The 7,902-nt window shown below is 36.0% G+C and overlaps 1 non-coding gene across 1 annotated transcript; it reads left to right on the top strand.

The window, feature by feature from the left end:
• The first annotated feature begins 7,528 nt into the window (after positions 1-7,528).
• LOC113733604 (small nucleolar RNA R71) lies at positions 7,529-7,635 on the top strand. The gene has a single exon (XR_003459107.1). It is a non-coding gene; the product is annotated as a small nucleolar RNA R71 (small nucleolar RNA).
• Positions 7,636-7,902: the final 267 nt, after the last annotated feature.

Below are 7,902 nucleotides of genomic sequence, written 5' to 3'. Positions count from 1 at the left end.
ACTCTAGTAGGTGTGAATTGTTGATAAATGCAATCAATTTTGGATTTGGAAGAATTTCTGGAAAATTAGGGTTCTTGGTTGAACATTCTGTCCAAAATTTTAGGTCATAGATAGAGGCCGAATTGGACTTTTCTCAAAACATGAAAGTTGTAGGTATTGATGATTTTGAAGTGCCTGCAAAATTTCAGGGCATTTGGAGTAGTGTAGAGTGAGTTATGCCGTTTTTACTGTTGCTGTTCTGGGTGAACAGAATGTACGAACTGCGATAGTAATTGTCTGTTTTGACTGGAATTGGTTTGGATTTGGTTGTTGGTGTCTTCTGATGAAATGTAGCTTGATGTCTTAGCTTTCATGTGCCTTTGGAATCAATGCAATTGGACCTGTGTTGGCTGAGATAGACGTATTACAGTTTTGTGTGTTTTGCAAACCTGTTTTGGTAATTCTGGTTTAGTATTTGGCACATTTGACTTAGTTGTGCTGGGATTTGGACTGAGTGACCTTCTACATTGTTGTAGCCCTGGTTCTTAGCTTCGAAACGGTGGGTCTTGGACCTCCATCCGATACTCGTAGTACCTTTGGTGCCATTACCGTAAAAGGACGTCAAAACTGTTTTCTGGTTTTGAGCAATTGTGGTTAATTGCTATGTGATTGGGTTTGATTGTAGGATGGAAAGGATGAATTTATGGGGAAATGCTGTCCGAATTTTGAATGGGCTTGATTGCTTTGCGTTTGTGCTTTAGGGCTTGGACTTGAATGATGGATTTGAGCAAGGCAATGTTATATGCTGGATGATTTCTGAGCCGTGGAGGTGAGTGACCCTAAACTATTTCCAAAGTACTTGTGAAATGTTTCTTGCATTATGTACTCGATTGCATATCATGCGTGCTTGCATGTGAATTCATGACATGATTTGGCTTCAATGAGTTCTGGGAAAGTCTTGTGCTGGACACCAACGTCTCCACCATTTTCGTGAGTTCGTGACATGACGGAGCAAATGGCTCCGGAGCTCAAAAAGGGGCTCCCTCCTAATGTTAATGTTAATGTTAAATGATCTATTTGAGCGTTGGGTGTTCTAGTGCAATGATTTCACTGGCTCACGAGAGCACTAAATGGACATTTGATCTCTGAATCATGACATCATCGAAATCATCGAAATGCAACATTGTGAAATATATTTGCTTAATGATTTTGCTGGTTACTCGCTGAGCTTCTAGCTCACCCCAAAAATATTTTATTCCCCTCCACAGGGCTCAAGGCGAAGGAAGGACTTATAGTACTTGTGCACGTGATTGGATGGCCTATGTTTTGTACAGTTTTGATTTGGAATCATTTTATGTATAGTTAGGAATTGTTTCCGCTGCATTTGTGACATGTAATTTTTGGAGAATTTGATGTAATATTTGAAGTTTTATCTTGAAATTCAATTGAGGATTGTAGTGAACGACTGAGTCCCGGCAAGAGCTGGGCAGGCAGCCCGCCGAACCCTCTGGTTCGCCTCAGGGGAAGGTGGGGCCGTCACAGATTCGGCCTCCATCATGGCCGAACAGAACCGGGCAGAACAGGGTAAGAAGAAACCCTAAATCTGAAATTTTCGTACAAAGCTGAAATTATCTGCAAATACCTACAATTAACACACCAAAGCTTCATTTTAGACTATATCAAGCCATCATCCATGGATAATCAACACTTATCATATAAAATCAGAAAAATCATGAATAAAATCAGAAATTTATCAAACTCTACTAAAAATCACCAAATCTTCCACAAAATAACATTTTTAGCTACCACAAGTCATTAATAAGTAATTATTATGAAAAAAAAATGAATTCCTACACACCATACCTTGACACCTCAAGAAAGGTAGTAGTTAGGTTTCTTTCTTCCAAAACAACTCCACCACCTTCTACAATCCTACCTTGCAAAGGATTTTTATGGAGTAATTTGGAGTTTTAACGGTTGGATCACAAGATTGAAGCAAGAAATGAAGAAACAAGTTGAAGGCTTTCTCTCTTTTTCTCTCTAGGAAAGTCGGCAAAGAAATATGCAAATGAAGATGATTTTGGGTCAATTTTGTGATTTAGTAAAGTTGAGGTAAGATGGTCAAAGTCCAAGGTTGAATAAGAAAGTGACACTTGTCACCTTTTGGGCTTAAGGTTATCCTTTTGTCTCTCCAATGTTAATCCATTTAGGTAACCTCTAATTACCTCTTAACACCTAATAAATTAATTCCGGCATATAAAACTTAACCTAATTGGCCGAATTTTTTGCACTTATCGCACTAGCGGGCCCCACGTCCAATATACATTCCTAATATCTCATGAACTAACTTATACTAGAAAAATGATTTAAAAACTCTATTCACTTATAAAATCTCTGAAAAATCAACATAGTAGGGTATAATGAAGAAAAATACACGTGAGGAAATAAAATAAATAAGATAAAATTAGGGAAATTTACGGGTCCTCACAAAGTGCACAATTTCTTCCAAAATTGAGGAGCTAATTTAACCATTAGCACTATACTTTAGATAATTGGACATCATTTTGCAAAAAGTTTGAAGAATTTTCAAAAAATTTTGATAAAATTTCCCCTTATAAAAGGGCCAAACTCCTTGTCAATAACCCAAAATTTTCTTTCAAAAACCAATTAAACACAAGTCCAATCATCATGCAAACTCATGATCACATCCGTTCATGGCCATTCAATTTCCAAAACCGATTTCCCTCCCACACACTTAATCAGGACATTGTCCTCAATGTAAGAAGAGAGAAAAGACCTACTTTAACCAAACATCACGTTCACAAAATACACCAAAAGTCAAGGAAACACATATGCGCATGGAATACTAGAGCAAAACTAGTAATGGAAACTAATACTTAAAATTACTAACATAAACTACTACTATAAACATCAAGTATGGAGAGATAAAGGTAGAGAGAAATCACTCTTCCCCTTCACAGGGTTCGTGGTGCTTGGAAAGTGGCATAGGAGTCTCCAATCCTACCACATACTCAATGTGATCCAATCGCTTGTGAACTTGATCAATCTTAACTTCCATACATATCAATTTTTCCCATATCCACTGAAGGAATGACTAAGTATCTCAAGAGCAATGAAAAGAAGAAGGGTGAGAAGGGGAACGACATCGATGTGAAACCTCACGTATCATCTTGCAATATTTCAAAGGACTCGTGAGTGGAGTCTCTACCAGCTTCTTGTTCAGTTTCAATATGCTCATACAACTATGGTATAGGGACTCCCATTTGATAGCAAGAAGGAAGTTAGGAACTCTAAAAATGTCAACGGGAGAAAGCTCTTGCTTATAAACATCTTTGAGATTGACGCCCTTCTTTTCAAAAGCTAAAGACAAAAAACGTGCATAGGGGAATGCTTGTCTTGGCTCATTAATGTGCACAATCGTCCACATATGATTCACAATTATACTTCCCAAAGGCACCCCAGCAATATTTCCAAGATCATGTAGCATTTTATCAAGGAAATAGATATCACAAAGATGAATCTCATTACCTCCACTAGCCCTTGGAATGATGTTTGCACCGAAGAGATACACAAAGAGTTGACATTCATTGCTTAGTGAACTTGTTAGAATGCCTCTTTTCTTTCGGCCTCTAGTTGAAGTCAGATTGATGTTGAATTTAGCCAAAGCTTCTTCGTACTTCCATCTAGATCTTTCCAAAGGAAGGAAATGCTTTGACATATGCACATTTGGGCTTTCATCAAAGACTCCGAGCCATTCAAATAAATCCGAGCGACAAATGATAATGTATTTTCCTTGAACAAAGCTCGAGATGCTCCCACAAGTTTCGGAAATAGGCTCCTTTTCCTTTTCTTTCACATTTGCATAAAATTCTCTCACCAACTCCGGGTAAGAGTATTTTGGTAACTTAAAGAACTTCTGCCAACCAAGACGCTTAAAAATTCATCTCAATCCATAGTGTTGATCGAGATCTTCATCCACATCTTTTTCCACTAGAACCTTGGCTTTGAGTCATCAGTAATACCAAACTTCATTATTGGAAGAAGTGAACCTTGATGCATCACATTGATGTCCATATTCCATCTCTTCTTCACTTGAAGATTCTTGAAGAATCAAACGTTTAGGTGGCCTTGAAGAAGAAGCAGCCCCTATCCTTTTATAAACAACTTGTTTTTGCGACACTATATCTATAAAAATATAAGAGAGAATTGATAAAGAGGTGCCTCATATCTCAAACTTGTGAAAGGATCAAAATTTCTTAAACAAAATGTAATCTTTGCATGCATCCAAATGTCATTTTTTTTTAAACAAAAGGTAACAAATCAATCCATCACTCTAAGAGTCTTCAAAAGACTAGTCAAGAGCAAAAGATTTGTTCTTGCACAACTTCTAGGCTAAACACTTTGTATGCTCAAAATTGAATGAAACCCTTATCTTAACAAAGATCATAACTTGTCACATTTCTCAACTTTCCCATGCTAGCAAACATCAATTGATTCATCCAAACTCAACATATCATGAATATTTGCATCTCCTAGAAGCTTCCCAAAATTTTCTTGAAAAATAAAGCAATAAGGCGCTCAAAAATTTGCAAGAATCTAAAACAACCAACAGCCCATGTTATAATCATCTCAACTAGTTTAGATAATCACCAAAATATCATAGATCTCACGCTCAATTAAGAAAAATTGGAGTAGAAATTTCGGATCTCATACTATTCATAAGAAACCCACTTCACATATCTTGCAAAAGTGAAAGATCAAGGAAGAAATCTTACCTCCAACTTATTGTAGGATGAGTGGTGATGCAAATCAAGGAAAAACCCTCAAGAAAATAGCTCAAAAATTTGTTCTTTAGAGAGGAAGTGAAGTAGGGTTCTTGAGCTTCAAAGAAAGGATTAAAGTGGTTGTACTTCTTGTTTCTTGGATGAGATCTAGTAGGTGAAGCTTCTAATATGATATATGAGCTAGATTGGGCAAGAGAAACAACTTAATGAAGATTTTGGAATTTAAAGAAAGGGTTAGTTCATGCTTATGAGGAGTAGAAGAAGGAAGAAGTAGAAAAATGAGGCCCAAAATGAATTTGAACTTGAGAACCTAGTATTTATATAAAACTTGCAAAGTGAAAACCAGTTTTGGACAGAACTAGTTTCTGTCCAGAACGATTTCTCAAAAAATTTATGCCATTGAGAAACCGGTTCCTGAAACCAGTTCTTGGACAAGAAACGGTTTCAAGAACCAGTTTCTGCCCCTTTTTTTGCTGAAAAATTTTTCTGTTCGCGTGTTCAAGAGCTTTTTTCTCAATTTTATTTCAAGCATGTAAATTCACTTCAAAACTGTCTCTCCCCCTCAAAAACAAACTTGCATGTTATAAACTTATGCTAATTTCAATCATGAAAATCTTAAAAATCTTCAAAGTTTATAAAGATCATGCAACTTCCCTTTTTGAAGGTTGAAAGACACTTTTGAGCTCTCTTTCCATTCTTCTCCAACTCGATGTATGAAACCTACATAAACATATAAAAGAAAGTTAACATGACATGAATCACACAAAAATGTTGGGTTGCCTCCCAAAAAGCACTTTTGTTTATAGTTGTTGGTTCGACTCAAAAGAGTTTCTTTCTTTTAAAAGAAGGTTGGTGAGCAACTCTCTCCCCAAGGATCAAGACTTCCAAACCAATCCACCATGTGAGGAGTTTTACATTGTTCTCCACGATCTACCTGCCTTATATGCTTAGAAAGAGTATTAGACATATTATATGCAGGCTCGGCTTCACTTTTTGATGGAAAATGCTTGCATTTCTCAAGTCGGCTCAACTTTTCACCTAATTCCTCATAGAACTGTGAATTAATTGAATCAACTACCTTCTTTGTCCTTACTTTTCTTGTTCCTACACCATGACAATTAGTACCAAGAAAACTTATAGATTTAACTTCTCATGCAATTCTTGATTAGCCCTATCATCACATGACAATTTAGAAGCAAGTTTAATTGGTTCTTTATTTCTATTTTGGTCAATCAACTTGAATGCCATTTCTTTTTTATTAACCCGAAATATAAGCTTACCATTTTCTAAATCAATTAAAGTATGTGTCATGGCTAGAAAAGACCTCCCTAGAATAATAGGCATTTTTCCATCTTCCTTTATATCTAAGACGACAAAATCCACAGGTATAATAGATCGTCTTACCCTTATGAGAATATTTTCCAAAATACCTATTAGATGTGTCATTGACCCATCCGCCAATTGCAAAGTAATGTTGGTAGCCTTGAGCTCTTGGAGTCCTAACTTTTGAGCAACCAATAGGGGAATAAGAGATACACTTGTACCTAAATCACATAAAGCGTTAGGAAAATGCAGATGACCAATAGTGCAAGGAATAGAAAAACTTTCTGGATCTTTCAATTTAGGAGGGAGTTTGTTTTTAATTAATGCACTACACTCCTCTGTTAATGCTATCATCTCATTATCCACAATCTTTCTTTCTCTTCTTCGACATAATATCTTTCAAAAATCGTGCATAGAAAAGAATCTATATAATAGCATCAATAAAAAGAATGTTAATATGCAATTGCCTAAAAGTTTTGAGAAATTTCTCAAACTCCCAATCCTTGTTATTTTTTTTTCAACCTGTCAAGAAAAGGAATAGCATTAGAAGTCACATTAGAAGGAGGTAAATCAACATCAATAACATCATGATCTTTTTGGCTTTGTTTTACTCTTTCATTTACTACTTCCTTATCTTTGTCTCCACTAGATTTGCCAGAGTTAGGTCCCTCTATTGTTTTATCACTTCTAAGAGTGATGGCATTGACATGCTCTCTAAGGTTAACTTCGGTCTTATGAGGTAATTCTCTTGATTTTCTAGGGTTAGCAAATTGACCCATTTGGACCTCCGTATTTCTAATTATGCTCATCATTTGGTTCATGGTCCCCTTAACGTTCTCAAATCTTTTATTGGTGTCTTGAACATGTTTTTCAAGGAAAATCTCCCAAGCTGGCTGTGACTCAATTGGTACTTGTCTTGATGGAAAACTAGATGGATTAGTTGAACAATTTTGATTAGGTTGATCCCTCCATCCTAGGTTAGGATAGTTTTTCCATACGGGGTTGTAAGTGTTAGAATAAGGGTTATTTTGAGGTAGATGATTAAAGTTGTTGACATATTGAACCTACTCAACATTGCAACAATTAGAATCATTATGATTTCCACCACAAATTGAACAATATGCAACATTAGCAAAAGGACTCGTGCTTGTCTCACCTCGTTTAGCAAGTATTTTCTCATGCGCATTTTCCAATTTTGCCTCGAACATATTACAAATAGCAATTTCATACATACCAGCTGTCCTTCAATGACTAACTGTTTTATTTGCCCATTGTAATTGTTGGCTGCCATTTCTTCAATCAAATTTTGAGTTTTCTCAGGTGACTTTCCCATTAAAGCTCTACCTGCTACAACATCAACATTGGTTTTAGTTGAATAAGTTAAGCCATTATAAAATGTTTGTACAATAAACCAATTAAGGATTCCATGATGTGGACATCTTCTTAGGAACTCCCTAAATCTTTACCAAGTTTCATACAATGACTCTCCTTCATGTTGACTAAAACCAATTATATCCATTCTAAATTTAGCAGTTTTACCAGGAGGAAAGTATTTGTTCAAGAAAGTACGAGATAAATCATCCCAAGTAATAAAGTATCAGGAGCATGAGATTGCAACTATACCTTGACTTTATCTTTCAAAGAGAAAGGAAATAGTCTAAGTCCAATTGCATCCTCACTAACTCCATTAAGTTTGATAGTATCACATATTTCTGAAAATGAAGCTAAATGAGCATTAGGATCCTCTATAGTATTACCTCCAAATTGAGATTGTTGCATCATTTGAATAAGTGTA

The sequence above is a fragment of the Coffea arabica genome, chromosome 2e, assembly GCF_036785885.1.
Source record: "Coffea arabica cultivar ET-39 chromosome 2e, Coffea Arabica ET-39 HiFi, whole genome shotgun sequence".
Taxonomy (NCBI): Eukaryota; Viridiplantae; Streptophyta; class Magnoliopsida; order Gentianales; family Rubiaceae; genus Coffea; species Coffea arabica.
The sequence above is the reverse complement of the archived record's forward strand: the minus strand, read 5'-3'. Positions and strand labels throughout refer to the sequence as shown.